Raw genomic sequence first — 20,814 nt, 5'->3', positions numbered from 1 at the left:
GTACTTGACTTTTGCCGGATGAATCGTCGGAATATTCTTTTTTTGCAATAGCAGATGCATAAATAAGACTGAACCATTGGGGAGAGTGGGGGTTGCTATAAAACTTCTGATATGATAAGCAAGTGTTCAACAATCACCTGTTCTAGTTGGTGTCAGTTTATAAATATGAGCTATCTTCTCATATGTAAATGATACTTAATTTGCATATCACTACATTTCCTATAACGGAGGGGCTTTATGCCACGAGTACTTCTTGTACTTCTTCTCGTTCCCTCCTCAACATCTTCCTTTTCTTTGGAGATCTGGATCTATCATGTCTTTCCCTATAATCGCAGTGTTCCTCCTGTATATTCTGATCTTCCTCTTCTGCCTTGTCCCATCCTACTTCTTCCTCTTCTACCTCGTCTCTCTCTACTTCTTCCTCCGCAGTCTCATTCTACAATAACTCTTCTGTTACGTCAATAATAGGAAGCTCTGAAGGCATTTCCTCATCTGATTGTTCTCCTTGGAATCTTATTTTGTCAGCATGAGCTAGAACACTGTTCTCATTTTCTTTATTTAATATTGCAGTATTATGTCTTTTCTGCATAATAAATTCTGCTGTCTCTGCCTCCGTATTCCTATTCCTTTTGTACCACATCTTTTGATTTGTGGTATATGACATAGTCAAAGTGAATCTTAATTGTCTGCCAATTAAGGCAGATGGACTTTCTGGCCTGCCTGCATGCGGAATTCTTCTATAACTTAGTAATAATCTTAGTAGGAAAGCATCGATTTTCTCCTTCTGTTGCACGCATGCTTTTATGCCCTTCTTTACGGTGTGGACGATTCTTTCCGCTATCTCGTTACTTTGAGGGTGGTAGAGAGGGGTCTTGTAAGGTCTGCATCTTATTTTTTTTAACCATTCATGCAAATCAGCATCTGCAAATTCTGGCATGTTATCCGTCACCAATGTTCTCGGTATCCCGTTTCTCGAAAATATTACTCTTAATATTTGTTTTACGGTGGTACTTTTTTTATCAGGTACTCTCACCACTTCAGGCCAAGTTGAATATGCGTCTACTAATATTAATAATAGTCCTATCCCATTGACATAGACATGATTCATATGTACTCTGCTCCACAGTTCTGCTTCTCGGGGCCACACATGTATTTTCTTTTGCTTGAGATTCCTGACTTCTGTACATTTTGTGCATCTTTTTACATAGTCCTCCACGTCTCTTGAGTACCCTGGCCACCATGCTTCCAATTTTAATCTTCTTTCCGTAGCTGCTACTCCACAATGTACGTCATCATGTACACTTTTTATAACCTGTCTCCTCTGAGTTTCTGGGGAAACTACCAAGTCTCCATTACATATTACCATGTTTTCCATAGTCAGTTTATGTCTTATTTCTTTGAATGGTCTTTCAGGCATTGAACAATTTCCCCAGCGATTCTCTTTTATCCTCAACACTATTCTGTTTAACACTGGGTCATTTGTAGTTTCAGTAGCCATTTTATATACAGATATTACATCGGTTTCTATAAGGTGCAGGAATGTGTCTTCAAATTCTTCGTCGTTTTTGTCCGTATCCTCTCTATAAAACCTCAATCTAGATAAGGCATCAACGAAAAAGTAAGGCTTTCCGATCCTGATGATCTTGGAAACGGACCAGGAACGTGACAGTCTGTACCAGGAAATAGAATACAGAACAGCTATGCGTGATACAACCGGTAGTGTTTGTGTACCTAAAGAAACCAAGGCAATTATGTAATGGAAATTATGGCAGTTTCTTTTTCAGTCTTGACAAACTATAGCGACCTATACGGCTGAAAGCTAGAAACATGCATGTCCATATGTATACCATTTATGCACGTCAATCTATAATCAATCTATCCAGCGCAACTCAGCCGAGATTGAACTCACTACACGAGTGTGTAGTGTAATTCAAATCTTACTGAATACTTGATGCTTCGCCAGGATTATCAAGGGTTTTTTTATTGTGACGCCCTCGCTAGATGGGGTGCCTACCACGTTTTAAGAGAGACCCATCTACCCTCGAGAGAAGGATAGACCGCGCCAGTTTCTCAACCTGGTATTTTACCTCGCGGTACATACAGCGCCTCGACTTCCCAAATGGTCACCCACCTAGTACTGGCCAGGCTCAATGTAGTTTAACTTCGCTGATCTGACGAGAACCGGTATGTCAACGTGATTGTGCGGTATATTATTTAATTAATATTTAATAATAATAATAATAATAATAATAATAATGATGATGATGATGATGATGATGATGATGATGATGATGATAGATAGATAGATAGATGGATGGATAGATATTTTATCGGATGCTCCTCTCGAAAGCTGCTTACATTACCAACAAAGAACACATGCTGTGGACAGAGAAAGCGGAAAAACTAAAGCAAAAGTTAAACAAGTTTCAATACTTAACCTCCTCTGCCACATATGTGACAGACTGTGGAAGTCAACTGCTGGCCTGAAATCATTTTTTGGGCTCATGAATTTGGTGGAGCTGCCGACTGTCAACACGACAATTCTAGGTTCGATCCTTGGCTTGGGAGAGGTGCTAGTCTAGCGGCACTGATGAGTTCTGATACAACGAAACAGGATTTTATGTCGATGACTACAAAACGAAACAGGATTTTATGTCGATGACTACAAATATATATATATATATATATATATTTGTAGTCATATATATATATATATATATATATGTAGTCATATATATATTATTAATAAATTCAAGCTCTCCTTCTAATATATATATATATATATATATATATATATATATACTAGCTGTACCCGGCCACGCGTTGCTGTGGATCAGTTTGTTAAAATGGAACACATGTGAAAGTAGAGAAAAGTGTGATTCTTTTTTTCAAGAGAATGTACAAATTATTTTTTAACAGATGTTAAGAAAATAAACAGAAAAATACTTCCATCATTAATTATGCAAAAAATAAATAAAATGTTGATTTAGTGTTTCAATATGCTTATAAATTACGATAAAACTTCCTGAGTATGCACTGTTTTACGGTTGTTGTAAAAATGGAACGGAAACTTAAATTTTGCTTCATTTTAATCCTTCTTTATTTTTTAATTGTGCCCCCCAAACGAATATAATCAAAACAGTAACATTCAACAATTGTACTTTATGTATATAAAACACAAAATATTTATTTAAAAAAAAATTGAAAAAAAAAAGAAGTTAATAACGAAAGGCAAATAATTCCATTTTTAAACGAAAAAGTCAGTTTACCTAACTTACTGTATTAATGCTATTTATTTTAAGCAAGAAAAAAAAAGGTAAATATCCAGATACGCTACTACAGAACACCGACCACTCTAATTTGTTTTTTTATAGGTAATTGAGGTCGCTGACAACGAATCTGATAGTCAAACTTGGGGCAAATTTACCGTTTGCATGGTATTTACCCCTGAACCCACGAACTTCTTTCCACCATTTTGCAGCATCCGTTTATGCTACGCGTATGCACGCTGTAGCATAAACGACGGCTTCACCAAGCAAACTATGTTGGGGGGAGGGGATTTTTTTCCAGGGCATAGAATTTTCTAATTTTCCAAAATACATTATAGCGCTTTTTGGGTGGAAAATTTAAAATTAGCTGAAAAAGAAATAAAATAAGAAAAGGAAAGCACACCAAGTTGGAGTAGGGGGGTAATTTATCTGTTTTTTTTTTTTTACCTGGAACATCGAATTTTCAAATTTTCCGTAAGTAACGCACCGACATTTACCAATTAGAACAGCATTTAACACTTTCCGAAGATTTTACTTTGTACATTGGGGGCGACAGCGGGGGGGGGAGCGGATGTGATGTTGGCGCGCGCGCCCCAACATGACATCCCCCCAAAAAAATTAGAGTGGTCGGTGTTCTGTAGTAGCGTATCTGGATATTTATATAAAAAAAATATTTAGGTTTGGCTATAAATTCCTAAACTCACTTCACCCTAAATAATTTAGGTGACTGAAATAGGAATCTAATTGAATCTTTAATTTCTTGAATAGTATCCGATAATTCATTTTTCTTCGAGTTATATCGAATACATTAATACGGACTTTAGGGGCTTTTTTCGTAATGTTACTGTAAAAAATATTTTTTTATTGTTACAAATTACGATGCTTTAAAAAAAGGAAAAATAAATTCTTGCGTTTTTTATTTACTACTGAAAGCCATAACTTTAGTAAAGCTATTTTTTGTTTAAACAAAATAAAACATTTTCACCAAGAGTTAATTAAAACTAATTAGTTCATTATATTCTGCGATCATTATTCGAAAAATATTGCAATTTTCATTAAAATTCGTTAATTTCCTGATTTTTTGTGAATTTTTAAGTAAAGGGAGGAATCAAAATGTGTATACACTTTGAGCGTCGGCATTCATTTTGCGACCACGTGTGGTTAATTTAAATTAAAGTTCAATCACATGGTTACATTATCAATAAACCCATTGAAAATTTACTGATATTGTAAACACATTCTGTTTATATTAAGCCTGTGGTGTTTTTTTAGTGATGCAATGTTGTCAACTGAGATTTAAAAAAAAACCGCGAGATCAGGAGAAAGACATGTCCAGAAAATCGCTAGCCAGTTTGGCAGCAAAGTAACTTATCTTGCCTTTGATAACATTTATTTGTTATATATTTGTTTTTTGACAATTTTTTCGAATCTATGTGTACAGTAATACCAACCCCTTCGGGGAGATTGGAATGCCCCCCACCTAAAATGTACTTGAAACAATCGATTTTATAGTGAGACTTAAGAATGCTTAGTCGAAAAAAAGGTGAAAAACAAAACAAATAATCAATAAATAATTGTTACCAAAGGCAATAAATGCTACTTTTTTTTACTTACATGAATGAGTTTATTTCATGTTTTAAAGCATTTTCAAGCAATCAAATGCGGGTGTCTGGGTGCCAAATACCTCCAGATTTTCAAGAATTTCCGGCTAGATTATAAACAAAATCTCCAGATCTAGCAGGAAACCCGCTAAATTGTAATACTGGTCACGTGACAGGAAGCGGTAATAAATAATTGTCCCTAAATAAATAAATGGCCTTTCGGTACAAAGAAATCCACCTATTTATAATAGAAAAATTAAGTATAATGTTATAATTAAAAAGGAATATAAAAAAACACACATGGATATAGTAAACATATTATACCAAAACGTGGAAGCCATCCGTCCAGTAGTTTTTTAGACAATTAACTCCGAACGCACCAACATTTACATTTATATATATATATATATATATATATATATATATATATATATATATATATATATATATATATAGGCATCCACACACAGTACTGTTTCGCTGTTTCACAGCTCATCAGTGCGGCTAGACAGGCAACTACCTCAAGCCAGGATTGAAACCCGACCGTTTGTACGGCAGTCAAGGCTCCTAACCATTACGCTATTGGCGGCTGCTTGAACGAGTAGTGAGTTTAACGATGTTTTGAAATCGTCTGAAATACCTCCGCTCGATTTGTTTACACAAAGAGCGTCGCTTATATGCTAATGGTAATTCGTGTTTCACTTCTCAATATGCTCAACTCAAGGTGAGGAGCACTATAGGCATCCACATACAGTACTGTTTCGCTGTTTCACAGCTCATCAGTGCGGCTAGACAGGCAACTACCTCAAGCCAGGATTGAAACCCGACCGTTTGTACGGCAGTCAAGGCTCCTAACCATTACGCTATTGGCGGCTGCTTGAATATATATATATGAGAGGGAGAGTTTGATATATAATTTGTTGCTTTGAGTAATGGGTGAATAGAGGGAGCGCTTGATATATAATTGTTGCCTTGAGTGATGGATTAATAGAGGGAGCGCTTGATATATAATTTGTTGCCTTGAGTGATGGATAAATCGAGGGAGCGCTTGATATATAATTTGTTGCCTTCAGTGATGGATGAATAGAGGGAGCGCTTGATATATAATTTGTTGCCTTGAGTGATGGATGAATAGAGGGAGCGCTTGATATATAATTTGTTGCCTTGAGTGATGAATGAATAGAGGGAGCGCTGGATATATAATTTGTTGCCTTGAGTGATGGATGAATAGAGGGACAGCTTGATATATAATTTGTTGCCTTGAGTGATGGATGAATAGAGGGAGCGCTTGATATATAATTTGTTGCCTTGAGTGATGGATGAATAGAGGGAGCCCTTGATATATAATTTGTTGCATTGAGTGATGAATGACTAGAGGGAGCGCTTGATATATAATTTGTTGCCTTGAGTGATGGATGAATAGAGGAAGCGCTTGATATATAATTTGTTGCCTTGAGTGATGGATGAATAGAGGGAGCGCTTGATATATAATTTGTTGCCTTGAGTGATGGATGAATAGAGGGAGCCCTTGATATATAATTTGTTGCCTTGAGTGATGAATGAATAGAGGGAGCGCTTGATATATAATTTGTTGCCTTGAGTGATGGATTTATAGAGGGAGCGCTTGATATATAATTTGTTGCCTTGAGTGATGGATTAATAGAGGGAGCGCTTGATATATAATTTGTTGCCTTGAGTGATGGATGAATACAGGGAGCGCTTGATATATAATTTGTTGCCTTGAGTGATGGATGAATAGAGGGAGCGCTTGATATATAATGTGTTGCCTTGAGTGATGGATGAATAGAGGGAGCGCTTGATATATAATTTGTTGCGTTGAGTGATGGATGAATAGTGGGAGCGCTTGATATATAATGTGTTGCCTTGAATGTTGGATGAATAGAGGGAGCACTTGATATATAATTTGTTGCCTTGAGTTATGGATGAATTGAGGGAGCGCTTGATATATAATTTGTTGCCTTGAGTGATGGATGAATAGAGGGAGCTCTTGATATATAATTTGTTGCCTTGAGTGATGGATGAATAGAGGGAGCGCTTGATATATAATTTGTTGCCTTGAGTGATGGATGAATAGAGGGAGCGCTTGATATATAATTTGTTGCCTTAAGTGATGGATGAATAGAGGGAGCCCTTGATATATAATTTGTTGCCTTGAGTGATGGAGGAATAGAGGGAGCGCTTGATATATAATTTGTTGCCTTGAGTGATGGATGAATAGAGGGAGCGCTTGATATATAATTTGTTGCCTTGAGTGATGGATGAATAGAGGGAGCGCTTGATATATAATTTGTTGCCGTGAGTGATGAATAAATAGAGGGAGCGCTTGATATATAATGTGTTGCCTTGAGTGATGGATGAATAGAGGGAGTGCTGGATATATAATTTGTTGCCTTGAGTGATGGATGAATAGAGGGACAGCTTGATATATAATTTGTTGCCTTGAGTGATGGATGAATAGAGGGAGCGCTTGATATATAATTTGTTTCACTTGAGTGATGGATGAATAGAGGGAGCGCTTGATATATAATTTGTTGCCTTGAGTGATTGATGAATAAAGGGAGCGCTTGATATATAATTTGTTGCCTTGAGTGATGAATGAATAGAGGGAGCGCTTGATATATAATTTGTTGCCTTGAGTGATAGATGAATAGAGGGAGCGGTTGATATATAATTTGTTGCCTTGAGTGATGGATGAATAGTGGGAGCGCTTGATATATAATTTGTTGCCTTGAGTGATGGATGAATAGAGGGAGCGCTTGATATATAATTTGTTGCCTTTAGTGATGGATGAATAGAGGGAGCGCTTGATATATAATTTGTTGCCTTGAGTGATGGATGAATAGAGGGAGCGCTTGATATATAATTTGTTGCCTTGAGTGATGGATGAATAGAGGGAGCGCTTGATATATAATTTGTTGCCTTGAGTGATGAATGAATAGAGGGAGCTCTTGATATATAAATTGTTGCCTTGAGTGATGGATGAATAGAGGGAGCGCTTGATATATAAGGTGTTGCCTTGAGTGATGGATGAATAGAGGGAGCGCTTGATATATAATTTGTTGCATTGAGTGATGAATAATTAGATGGAGCCCTTGATATATAATTTGTTGCGTTGAGTTATGGATGAATAGAGGGAGCGATTATATATAATTTGTTGCCTTGAGTGATGGATGAATAGAGGGAGCGCTTGATATATTATTTGTTGCCTTGAGTGATGGATGAATAGAGGAGGCGCTTGATATATAATTTGTTGCCTTGAGTGATGGATGAATAGAGGGAGCGCTTGATATATAATTTGTTGCCTTGAGTGATGGATGAATAGAGGGAGCGCTTGATATATAATTTGTTGCCTTGAGTGATGAATGAATAGAGGGAGCGCTTGATATATAATTTGTTGCCTTGAGTGATGGATGAATAGAGGGAGCGCTTTATATATAAGTTGTTGCCTTGAGTTATGAATGAATAGAGGGAGCGCTTGATATATAATTTGTTGCCTTGAGTGATGGATGAATAGAGGGAGCCCTTGATATATAATTTGTTGCCTTGAGTGATGGATAAATAGAGGAAGCGCTTGATATATAATTTGTTGCCTTGAGTGATGGACGAATACAGGGAGCGCTTGATATATAATTTGTTGCCTTGAGTGATGGATGAATAGAGGGAGCGCTTGATATATAATTTGTTGCCTTGAGTGATGGATGAATAGAGGGAGCGCTTGATATATAATTTGTTGCCTTGAGTGATGGATGAATAGAGGGAGCGCTTGATATATAATTTGTTGCCTTGAGTGATGGATGAATAGAGGGAGCGCTTGATATATAATTTGTTGCCTTGAGTGATTGATGAATAGAGGGGGCGCTTGATATATAATTTGTTGCCTTGAGTGATGAATGAATAGAGGGAGCGCTTGATATATAATTGTTGCCTTGAGTGATGGATGAATAGAGGGAGCGCCTGTATATATAATTTGTTGCCTTGAGTGATAGATTAATAGAGGGAGCGCTTGATATATAATTTGTTGCCTTGAGTGATGGATGAATAGAGGGAGCGTTTGATATATAATTTGTTGCCTTGAGTGATGGATGAATAGAGGAAGCACTTGATATATAATTTGTTGCCTTGAGTGATGGATTAATAGAGGGAGCGCTTGATATATAATTTGTTGCCTTGAGTGATGGATGAATTGAGGGAGCGCTTGATATATAATTTGTTGCCTTGAGTGATGGATGAATAGAGGGAGCGCTTTATATATAATTTGTTGCCTTGAGTGATGGATGAATAGAGGGAGCGCTTGATATATAATTTGTTGCCTTGAGTGATGGATGAATAGAGGGAGCGCTTGATATATAATTTGTTGCCTTTAGTGATGCATCAATAGAGGGTGCGCTTGATATATAATTTGTTGCCTTGAGTGATGGATGAATAGAGGGAGCGCTTGATATATAAGTTGTTGCCTTGAGTGATGGATGAATAGAGGGAGCGCTTGATATATAATTTGTTGCCTTGAGTGATGGATGAATAGAGGGACAGCTTGATATATAATTTGTTGCCTTGACTGATGGATGAATAGAGGCAGCGCTTGATTTATAATTGGTTGCCTTGAGTGATGGATGAATAGAGGGAGCCCTTGATATATATTTTGTTGCCTTGAGTGATGAATGACTAGAGGGAGCGCTTGATATATAATTGTTTGCCTTGAGTGATGGATGAATAGAGGGAGCGCTTGGTATATAATTTGTTGCCTTAAGTGATAGATGAATAGAGGGAGCGATTGATATATAATTTGTTGCCTTGAGTGATGGAGGAATAGAGGGAGCGCTTGATATATAATTTGTTGCCTTGAGTGATGGATGAATAGAGGGAGCGCTTGATATATAATTTGTTGCCTTGAGTGATGAATGAATAGAGGGAGCGCTTGATATATAATGTGTTGCCTTGAGTGATGGATGAATAGAGGGAGCGCTTGATATATAATTTGTTGCCTTGAGTGATGGATGAATAGAGGGAGCGCTTGATATATAATTTGTTGCCTTGAGTGATGGATGAATAGAGGGAGCGCTTGATATATAATGTGTTGCCTTGAGTGATGGATGAATAGAGGGAGCGCTTGATATATAATTTGTTGGCTTGAGTGATGGATGAAAAGAGGGAGCGCTTGATGTATAATTTGTTGCCTTGAGTGATGGATGAATAGAGGGAGCGCTTGATATATAATTTGTTGCCTTGAGTGATGGATGAATAGAGGGAGCGCTTGATATATAATTTGTTGCCTTGAGTGATGGATGAATAGAGGGAGCGCTTGATATATAATTTGTTGCCTTGAGTGATGGATGAATAGAGGGAGCGCTTGATATATAAGTTGTTGCCTTGAGTGATGGATGAATAGAGGGAGCGCTTGATATATAATTTGTTGCCTTGAGTGATGGATGAATAGAGGGACAGCTTGATATATAATTAGTGGCCTTGAGTGATGGATGAATAGAGGCAGCGCTTGATTTATAATTTGTTGCCTTGAGTGATGGATGAATAAAGGGAGCCCTTGATATATATTTTGTTGCCTTGAGTGATGAATGAATAGAGGGAGCGCTTGGTATATAATTTGTTGCCTTGAGTGATAGATGAATAGAGGGAGCGATTGATATATAATTTGTTGCCTTGAGTGATGGATGAATAGAGGGAGCGCTTGATATATAATTTGTTGCCTTGAGTGATGGATGAATAGAGGGAGCGCTTGATATATAATTTGTTGCCTTGAGTGATGAATGAATAGAGGGAGCGCTTGATATATAATTTGTTGCCTTGAGTGATGGATGAATAGAGGGAGCGCTTGATATATAAGTTGTTGCCTTGAGTGATGGATGAATAGAGGGAGCGCTTGATATATAATTTGTTGCCTTGAGTGATGGATGAATAGAGGGAGCGCTTGATATATAATTTGTTGCCTTGAGTGATTGAGGAATAGAGGGAGCGCTTGATATATAATTTGTTGCCTTGAGTGATGGATGAATAGAGCGAGCGCTGGATATATAATTTGTTGCCTTGAGTGATGGATGAATAGAGGGAGCGCTTGATATATAATTTGTTGCCTTGAGTGATGGATGAATAGAGGGAGCGCTTGATATATAATTTGTTGCCTTGAGTGATGGATGAATAGAGGGAGCGCTTGATATATAAGTTGTTGCCTTGAGTGATGGATGAATAGAGGGAGCGCTTGATATATAATTTGTTGCCTTGAGTGATGGATGAATAGAGGGAGCGCTTGATATATAAGTTGTTGCCTTGAGTGATGGATGAATAGAGGGAGCGCTTTATATATAATTTGTTGCCTTGAGTGATGGATGAATAGAGCGAGCGCTGGATATATAATTTGTTGCCTTGAGTGATGGATGAATAGAGGGAGCGCTTGATATATAATTTGTTGCCTTGAGTGATGGATGAATAGAGGGAGCGCTTGATATATAATTTGTTGCCTTGAGTGATGGATGAATAGAGGGAGTGCTTGATATATAAGTTGTTGCCTTGAGTGATGGATGAATAGAGGGAGCGCTTGATATATAATTTGTTGTCTTGAGTGATGGATGAATAGAGGGAGCGCTTGATGTATAATTTGTTGCCTTGAGTGATGGATGAATAGAGGGAGCGCTTGATATATAATTTGTTGCCTTGAGTGATGGATGAATAGAGGGAGCGCTTGATATATAATTTGTTGCCTTGAGTGATGGATGGAGGGAGCGCTTGATATATAATTTGTTGCCTTGAGTGATGGATGAATAGAGGGAGCGCTTGATATATAATTTGTTGCCTTGAGTGATGAATGAATAGAGGGAGCGCTTGATATATAATTTGTTGCCTTGAGTGATGGATGAATAGAGGGAGCGCTTGATATATAATTTGTTGCCTTGAGTGATGGATGAATAGAGGGAGCGCTTGATATATAATTTGTTGCCTTGAGTGATGGATGAATAGAGGGAGCGCTTGATATATAATTTGTTGCCTTGAGTGATGGATGAATAGAGGGATCGCTTGATATATAATTTGTTGCCTTGAGTGATGAATGAATAGAGGGAGGTCTTAATATATTATTTGTTGCCTTGAGTGATGGATGAATCGAGGGAGCGCTTGATATATAATTTGTTGCGTTGAGTTATGGATGAATAGAGGGAGCGCTTGATATATAATTTGTTGCCTTTAGTGATGGATGAATAGAGGGAGCGCTTGATATATAATTTGTTGCGTTTAGTGATGGATGAATAGAGGGAGCGCTTGATATATAATTTGTGGATGGATAAATTCGTGGATGCACATTTCCTATTCCAGAAGTCATTTACACACATCCTTACACCGGTGTGCATGATACATGATTGATAATTCATACTTTATTAAGTAGGACATGATTGCAAAAGAACGAACTCATTTTGTTATCTGACCAAGGCAGGTGCACGAAAAATATTTTTTTTTTTTTAATGTCTCTGTTGCAATAATCAAGAGCACATACAGCACCTGAAAGTCTCAAATGGTCACACATTTTAGTACTGATCAGGTTCAGCGTTGCTTAACTTCGGTGATCCAGCGGAAACCGGTGTGTCAACGTGAGTATGTCGTACTGTGTGGATTTGCTCCTTAATTACTGTGGCACCCGGGTCCACTTTGACATGGAGTGCTAATACCTATTAGGGCATCTGGTGTTACCGGAACAGGCTGTCTCAAGGTAGTGGTTTTCTGAACAAAGCAATAAAACATGTGCAACATTATTGATGGCATTGGTTTGCTTCCTTTCACGTTGCAAAACCCAGTCATATTCTTCGAAAACAGTGGTTTCTACAAAATAATGTATGGAGTACTGTTGTCACATCTGGGCTGGTGCATCTGCTGCTTGTCTCTCGCTCCTGGACAGGGTTCAAAAGAGAGTCGCCAACCTGATAGGTCCTGAACTGTCATCTGGGCTTCAGCCTCTGTCCCATCGACGAGATGTTGCACCCCTCTGCTTGTTCTACAAATACTTTACTGGTGAATGCTCTGACGAATTGCAAACACTTGTACCTCCCCGACGTAACTACCCCCGACAAACCCGACAAGCTACTAAGTCTCATCCCTTTACAGTAGAGATCTCCAGGTGCAAGAAAGCCTTTTACTCCAATAGTTTCTTCCCCAGAACTGCTAGACTTTGGAACTCCCTTCCGGGATTTTGCTTTCCCAACTGCAATGATATGCAGAAGTTCAAGTGTAATGTTAACAAACATCTTTCTACTCATCTCCCTTCATAATGACCCCGCTAATTAAGTCCCTAATAGTAGCCCCCTGCTTCAAAGTGGCACTGTGCCTTGTTTGGGGTGAAAATTGAATAATAAAAAAACAATAAAATGAAACAAAATGAATATTTGAAGATATAAAGAACTTGAAGAGTAAAATCTTCTTTTTCTAAAATTACTGAAATCTGCTGAAATTTATATATCGTAAAACAAAAGAACCAAATTACCTCGTAATCGTGTCCAAGCCGGCAGCCTTTCTCAGATGAAAAATGTGAAGATGTTTAAAGAAGTTTTATAATAAGCAGTGGTTTCAACATATTAATAAACAAGAATAACGACCAACACGATATTCAGTAACAATCGGTTTCTGATTCTTGATTACATCGCAAACCACCTATATGAATACTTATTTTATATACAACTTACACAACCAAAATATCATATAGGTCCATGGGTATCCAAGCCGGCAACACCCCGTATTTCATTCTGTATTTTAAAACACGTTATGCGATATATAAATATTGGTGCGTGATGTTGCCAAGCTAATCAAAAACCTTGATTTAAGTAAAGCAACTGGCCCTGACGGAGTTCCAATTTTGGTGCTGAAGAAGATTCAACCAGAACTAGCTTCCATACTTACAAAGCTGCTTAAGTGTTGTCTTAAGGAGAATTGCTTTAAAACATCCTGGAAAAATCATCAGTATGAAACGTACTTAAAAATTCAGCTGATCTGCCTATCAGTACAGGTTAATAAGTCTCCTCTGCGTCAGGAAAATGTTGCTGGAATCAGTGTAAAATAGAGAAGTAGTTAACTACCACTGTAAAAAACAACCTTCTCAGTTACATGCAAAATGGTTTCCGTTCTGCTAGATCTAAGGCAGATGTACTAACAGTTATTTTTTTATTTTTTTTTTTTTACATTTTCACCCCAAACAAGGCAATTGCCACTTTAATGTAGGGGGCTACTATCAGGGGAAACATCTACTGGGGTACTATGTAGGGATTAGGGCAGCGAGATGTTGGTTCACGTTGCACTTGAACTTATGCATGTCAGTACAGTTGGGGAAGCAGTGACCTGGAATGGAATTCCAAAGTCTAGCAGTTCTGGGGAAGAAACTACTGGAGTAGAAAGATCTTTTACATCTAGGGATCTCTACAGTGTGGGGTGGGATTTTGTAGCTTGTCGGGTCTGTCGAGGGTGTTCACGTCGTGGGGGCACAAGTGCTTGCAGTTCTTCAGAGCATTCACCATTATAATACTTGTAGAACAGGCAGAGGGATGCAACGTTTCGACGATGGGACAGAGGCTGAAGCTTAGATGCCAGTTTAGGGCCTATCAGATTTGCGACTCTCTTTTGAACCCTGTCAAGGAGCGAGAGACTAGTAGCCGATGCACCGGCCCAAATGTGACAGCAATACTCCATACATGGGCGAATAGTGGCCTTATAGAGGTACAGGATACTTTCGGGTGTTAGAAGTTTTCTAGCACGGTAGAGAGAGCCCACCTTCCTCGCAGCGGCCCTGGCAATGCCCTCGATGTAATTGTTCCAGCTCATGTTTCCTGTGAACGTTAGGCCAAGGAGCTTGAAAGACGTACTCTCAGCTAAAGAGTTGTTGGCCATTGCTATAGGTGGTAGAGAAGGTTTCTTGTAATTATTGAATGAAACCAGTTTTGTCTTGGTGGCATTGAACGTTACCATCCATTTTTGTCCCCATTCCACTACTGATTTGAGGTCATCCTCTAGTGTTTCTGCCATTACTTTAGATATATGTTCATTTGTTTTCCTGTCGTGCCTGCTATAGAGTGTGGTGTCATCAGCATATATACCCATCTCAGAGGCAATTTTGTCGGGGAGGTCATTTATGAATATCAGGAACAGCAGAGGACCAAGGATAGATCCCTGGGGCACTTCCGCATTTATATTATATTGTTTAGACGTACGACCGTCGAGGACAACCTGGATTTTTCTCTTATCTAAGAAGGATTTAATTATGTTAAGTATTCTACCAGTGATACCGTAAGATTAAGTATTCTACCAGTGATACCGTAAGTTATATCTCATAGGCTTCTTTCTAGGACAATTACTCTTGAGATATCAAAGTCCTTTGATAGGGTGTGGCATAAATGTCTACTCCGTAAGATCACCATTATGGTATAGCTGGAAATGTCTTCTAACTTATTAAATTATTTCTCTCTGATAAGTTCATAAGAGTAGTGGTTGATGGGTAAGAATCAGAAGTTCACAGTATATGCTGGAGTTCCTCAAGGGTCAATCCTGGAACCATCTCTCTTCCTGATCTACATCGATGATCTCCCGAATCACATCCTTAAATCATTCATAGATATTTATGCTGGCGATACTATTAATTATGACAGCATTTCAAAGGCTGTAAATGACCAAGTTCCCTCTGATTCTCTCTCTTCTGATCTTGAGCATGTGCTGCAATGGGGAAAGAGGTGGCTGGTAACTTTTAATGCATCAAAAACCAAACTTCTATCTTTACATCATCAAAGCTCTGATCCTCGTCTCGCATGAATCAAAATGGATGGCTCTCGTCTTGGGGAGAATTCATGTTTTGAAAAGCTTCTGAGTCTAACGTTTATTCCTGATCTTAAATGGAACACCTACATCAAATTCGTTGCCAATGGTTGCTGGAAGAATAGTGGAATCTTTCTATCGTTCAAGTAGAGATCCCACTGCTGATGCGATTCTTTACCTGTATAAGAGCCAATTACGTCTAAGGATGAAATACTGTTGCTACATCCGGGCATGGGCTGCTAGAAGCAAGTTTTCTTTTTTTGACAGAATTGAAAATAGACTTCGTAACTAAGTAGTGGGTGCTGTTTTCTCTTTCCTGCAACCTCTTTCCCACTGAAAGCGACGTTGTGAGCGTGTCTCTACTTTATCGTTATTTTTATGGCAAGTGCTTGTCTGAGCTCCCATCCGTGGTCCCCATCACCAAACTTTCACGAAAAACACTCGTCTTACTTACACCACTATCAATAACTTCCCGCGTTCTAAATCTGTGCCTAAACCTAAACGGAAATTTTAATGAACAAAGCTTTTTGCTTCGAACTGCACGCCTATGGAACTCTATTCCATTTTCCTGCTTTCCAGTTGACTACAATATGGTCGTCTTCAAGTCCAACGTAAACAAGTTCTTGATGAGTCGTCCTCTTATGTAATCCAAACTTCCACTACGATATTGTCCCATTGACTACTGTACACTCAGTAACCCTTATCCTCCTCTTCAAAAGTATTGACTCCTTTGTAAAAAAAAAGTAGATTGTTTAAAATAAAAAAAATAATTACATAGGCAATATAATTTACGCAATCCGGCAGTTTGTTTTTTATTATTATAAAATGATTTTACTAAAAAATATATTAAAATCAAAACAGAAAAAATATTTTATTTCAGAATGAATTTTAAACCACTTATTTGATTATTTTACCTAATCAAAGAACAAAAAAAATATTTTGTTGTTCGAAAAGAAAAATGAAACAATGTGAGTGAACCACTCAATTAAACAACATATCTTTAAGAAATTCTTTAAAAATAGCGGAGTTTTTCGGCGTTGCCCGGTCGTAAAATACGCTTAAATATATTTTAATTCGTTCATAGAGCTTTCGTTTACAGAGCTTATTCTCTATTCAATATTATATTATGCCTAATATAATGTACTTATTCGAAAAGTTAGAAACAATGGCTTGAGCGCCATCCTTTACAATCGAAATTAAAACATAAATGTTCCAGCCGCGTTTCCTACCGTATGAGCTAACGAGTGATAGATAAGAAAGTTCAAAAAGTATACCAGTTCAAGCTATTAATCGAATTTGCGCATGCGCAAAATTAATAGAAATACGTCGCTACATTGAAATGAATATTCTGTATTTCAAATACCGTTATATTTCTGTACGCGTTATTCATCCATCCAAACAAAGATTTTAGTCATTATAAACCATCCTAGGTGTATTATTTCTATTTCCTGTTAATTTCAGTGTGATGTGACCAGTAGTTCAAGAATTTATCGATTAAATATTGGCAGACTCACACCCATACATACATGTACTGTTTAATTTATATAAATAAAAATTCTTACGAATAAAAAAGTAAAATAGTTTATTATATTTTCAGAAAAAATCAAGACACATATTTTAAATAAAATATTAAAAATAAACATTTGTACAAAACCTTTTTTTCCTGATGTTCAGTAACATTACTTTGCTTATTTATTTTTAATCAAAGCATTAAGTTTTTATTAACAGGAACCATTTCTGATTGAACACCGTTTATTTCGAACTTTGTGCCAATCGCTATTCTTATTGAAAGGACCGTGTCACTGTACATACTTCAAATAAACTTAGGAATTGACCGCGAGTCACATTTTGCTTTGGTAGGAAAGCAAATAAATACTAATAAAATTAGGAATTGGTGCAAGGACATTTTGATGATCGGCTCATCAGTAGTCGTGAATGGGCTTCACACTCACCTTAAGTCGCAGACATTTTATCTTTGGGATTATTTCAAAGATGGTGTCTTTGATTATTCCGAAACTAAAGATAGGAATATAGATGACCCATTCGTATGCCACGTATACAATCATCCATATAATTCACAATACTTTCTGCAATCCAATAATATTTAGAACAAGTAAACTTCAAATTATTATTGCTTGTTTACCAGGATTCATCCATAAATATCCAACAGTTTTTGTTCTTTTGAGCCGACTCCTTAAACAATCACATTATACGCAATATCCATCAGTAACGATTATTACACCGTTGTCCCGGTGACTACCGTACACCCATTAATACTTATCCTTAGGGTCTTGATAATTGGTGACTCCCTAGTGAAAAATGACTTGTTCACCAAGTTTCAGTATCAATATCCAACAGTTTTTGTTCAGTCATATTTCAGTATACAATTTAATGATCATCTCTAGGAGGATGTGTCATATTGAATTAGCTTCACATTCACCATACCCTAACTCCCTGATTTCTTGGGTATTCACACGATTATATCCATCAAATAGCCTTAGGCTATTCCTACACGTTTACAATTTGAAAATATCTAGGTTAAGGGAACTCTAAAGATTAATCCCCTCAATGTTAGCAATTAAATCTTCAAACAAAATTCAAAATTCTTTCTTTCAGCCAAAAATATCCAACCGTCTTTGTTGCATCGCTGTTCACTTATATGTGGGCTACAATTTAGAAACTATTCAACAACAATTTTATATATGGTATTTTCTCAAAGATAATGGTTACCTAAATAAATAAAGTTTTGTTTTATGTAAAAACGGAAACTAACCGAAAGTGAAACAAAATACGAAATTACAATAAAAAAAAATTAGATAAAATATGAACAAATTTTATTTATTTTAAAGGTACTTTAATACGAAATATATTTTTTATTCTGGCTTTTATTCAGTCAATTTTCGTTTGTATTTGACCTTTATTGTAATAAATTTCGGCACAGTGTCAGGCTATACTAGTTACTTTGATAAAGCCACGTAATCGTATCTTGTTGTGGGCGCCTCGGACACGTTACAATAAGCCCATTTTTCGTAGACCTAGTTTATGTCCCGAAAGATGAACCTGTAATGCGTTCCTCTAGATACATTTTTGTTCATTTTTTTCGACTAATAGTTACGGATTACGTTTTATAAATACAATAAAATAAAGAATTTTCGTACGTACCCTTAAAAACTGTCAGCTTTATTTATTTTATATAAATAAAAATAAAGAAATTAAAATTTTATTTCATTGAGTGTGAGGTTTCGTATCTCGTTTCACTTTCAGCCAGTTTTCGTTTTACATAAAACTATTCTGAACGCCATCTTTTTTTTTTTTTTTTTCGTTGGGAAAAGGGTACGCATTTCCAAATGGCCATATTATTCTCAGATGAAGAATATAATCAGATTCCAAGTCAGGAAAATTCTAAGAGAGAAATATCAAACGGTTAATTGTAAGAACGTTTTAGGTCGGTATTCAAGTGCGCCTATCATTTGAACGGCGATAAAACCAAAACCATTTGGTCCTGGATATGATCTTAAACTATATCCGATGGTGAGGCCCCAACTTGCGGGCTTTGGGGAATGTGGAGCCACCCTTTAATTGCCATTGCACCCAGGTCCACTCTGACCCGGACTGGTAGTACCTATTAGGGTCCCAACTATGGGTTAAATAGAAACCGACTTTTAAAAAAAATCGAATATACTCGATTAAAAATTGTTCTTCAAAATCACTGGATTTGGCATTAAATAACCTGAAAATAGTTGATATGCCGTAAAACAAAAATAACCAACCAACCAAAACCACTCGGCGTCATAATCGAACTTGGTGGTTACTTTGTTAGAATGTCCCAACTGGATTTGTAATTGAGTAAATTTATGTTTTTATATCGAGTCGTACTTATTCCTAATTATGACGAACTCACTTGTGATTTAAGTAAACGGAATGTTGAAAACAGAAAATAATATTCTTTCGAAATACATCGGAAAATTTCAAATATAAAATCTTTAAATAAACTTCGTAAATGCAAGTTCTTTTCTACTGAACTTTAGTAGCAGTGACTGTGATTGTCGGCTTGCTTTGCATAAACAGGATTAATTTCTCATTACGTCACGTAACAGTTCTCATTAGCTCAATTGATTAGAGAGTTTGGAGTTGATGCTAAAGTTGACTCTTGTTCTGGGGTTTCAATCATGTAACCAGTTAGAACAATTATGATTTTACAAGGATGAAACGTCAGGGTTGCAATTTTCTTTTTCCAGTAATAGTCGTACTTCTCTTCTTCTTTTTCTTCTTCTTCTTCGTCTTCTTCTTCTTCTTTTCTTCCGTTTCTTCTTTTCTTCCGTTTCTTCTTCTTTTTCTTCGTCTTCTTCTTCTTCTTTTCTTCTCTTTCTTCTTCTTTTCTTCCGTTTCTTCTTCTTTTTCTTCGTCTTCTTCTTCTTCTTCTTCTTTTCTTCCGTTTCTTCTTCTTTTTCTTCGTCTTCTTCTTCTTTTTCTTCTTCTTCTTTTCTTCCCTTTCTTCTTCTTCTTTTTCTTCGTCTTCTTCTTCTCCTTTTCTTCCGTTTCTTCTTCTTTTTCTTCTTCTTCTTTTCTTCCCTTTCTTCTTCTTCTTCTTCTTCTTCTTTTCTTCCCTTTCTTCTTCCTTTTCTTCTTCATTATTATTATTATTATTATTATTATTATTATTATTATTATTATTAGTGGCTCACTAGGAGCTTTCACATAGGTCGTCAAAGATCTCTCCTTGACAACAGCCTGTGGTGTTCCCTGGAAGCTGAGTGACAACAAGTCTCCCCAGGTTTCCAGTACTCTCCACCTCTTTCTATAACATTTGCAAATAAATTTGCATTAATTCGGTTAATTGCTCCCATAATTTCAGCTACAAATAGAAATAAGACTATTTTCACATTTTAGAACGGCACAATGCATGGAGTTGCATACGTAGAGAAATATGTCGTAATTTTGAAAAAGTAACTTTGATCTCTGTAATATAATGACTTGTCACACAATATACAATATCTACAGGGACAAGAGTCTCGGATGTTTAATAATTTAAACTTACTAAATAAGTTCGACTCCAATTAATTGTAGTGAAAGTCTTAACGTATAGGTTTTGATGTTGAAATAATAAGAAACTATAGAATTAATGCATTCTGTCA

Source organism: Euprymna scolopes, chromosome 35, assembly GCF_053919585.1.
Source record: "Euprymna scolopes isolate OS-2025 chromosome 35, ASM5391958v1, whole genome shotgun sequence".
NCBI classification, from domain to species: Eukaryota; Metazoa; Mollusca; class Cephalopoda; order Sepiida; family Sepiolidae; genus Euprymna; species Euprymna scolopes.
Note: the sequence above shows the minus strand (reverse complement) of the source record.